This window comes from Oxyura jamaicensis, chromosome 3, assembly GCF_011077185.1.
Source record: "Oxyura jamaicensis isolate SHBP4307 breed ruddy duck chromosome 3, BPBGC_Ojam_1.0, whole genome shotgun sequence".
In the NCBI taxonomy this organism is placed as follows: Eukaryota; Metazoa; Chordata; class Aves; order Anseriformes; family Anatidae; genus Oxyura; species Oxyura jamaicensis.
This window is the reverse complement of record NC_048895.1, coordinates 34,388,574-34,389,895: the sequence shown is the minus strand read 5'-3', so window position 1 is coordinate 34,389,895 and position 1,322 is coordinate 34,388,574.

The window sequence follows — 1,322 nt, the reverse complement described above, 5'->3', positions numbered from 1 at the left end:
TAACACGAATCCGCCATGTTGCCCCCTCCTCCCCCCTCACTCCCTCCCTCCCCCCCCTCGCTCCCCGGGAATCCCTCCGCGCCGGCCCGGCCGGATCTAGCCGGGAGGGCGGGGCTGCCGGCGGAGCCCCCAGCGGCGGAAGGATTCGAACGCAGCACAGCGACCGAGGGGCTCCCCCGTAGGGAAGGGGACGGGGGGCGGGGACTATTTTTTTTCGCCGCCGCGGGGAGGGGGGCTGCCCTGTTTTTTTGGGGAACGCTTCGTACCGGGGACGGGTCGGGGTGAGGCGAAATGAGGACACAGGGGGGCTGGATCCAGAAATGGCAGCTCGGCAGGCAGTTCTTGGTGGCGTGAATCGCTTGTGTGCGGTACTTTTTTTTAAATGCTTATTTAATATTTTTATTTTTTATTTTTACGTAGCTCGAGTGTGCTCCCAAACGTCACCGTCCACGTCATGTCAAAATAGCTGGTTTTTAAGAAAAACGGCTGAGACCAGCCCCAGAGAGAGGCTGAGTTAGAGATGTGGTAACAGTCACGGCTTTTCCTTCTACACACATACATTTAATGTCACCGTGGCCATATGTTCAATATCCGATAAATGCATTTTTAATGCTGAAGTTACAATTTGTCAGTCTGATTTCCTGGGTTAAAAACAAAAAAGCATAAACTTAGCAGCTGAAGTTGCCCCCGCTCCGTATTGCAGTCACGTCTCCCCTGCTGCCTCGGACTGTCTGGCACAGTCGCTGCTCTACTTGGTCACGTTTTAGCCATTCTTATCAAACTTCATCCTGGCAGCTGCCTGCCCGGAGTTTATTATTCTTACTAACGAGCGTTAGCCAGAACGGTGCAGCTGCAATCTTTCGGTGAGGTTAAGGAAAGATGGCTAGGAAAGCGTTGTTAGTGCTTGACAGGATCGTGACGGGGTGTAGATTGCCATGTTTGCGGGGAGCTTTCTTTTGATGCTTGTCTTGAAATCAGCCCACCTATGGTCAAACCCGAAACCTTTAAAAAATCTCTGATTTGTGTGTGCCTGCTAGAATATGGCAAAAAAAATACCATCGAGATTTTTCCTATTTGGCGAATATTGTGGTCTTAAACTGTTTTTGTCACAACTTTTGGAAGCTGAGAATCAAAAAGGAGAGAAAAAAATATCTCTGATTCCTGTATGCTTACTGTTCACCATCTCCACGAGTTGATAAGAAAGACTATAAGGAGTAGTAGGAACCCCCTGCAGAATGAGAAAGGCTCTAAGGAGAAGTAGGAAGCCCCTGCAGAATCGTGGATCAGAAGAACGTGGAGAAGAGGCTACAGAAACCCAAAGA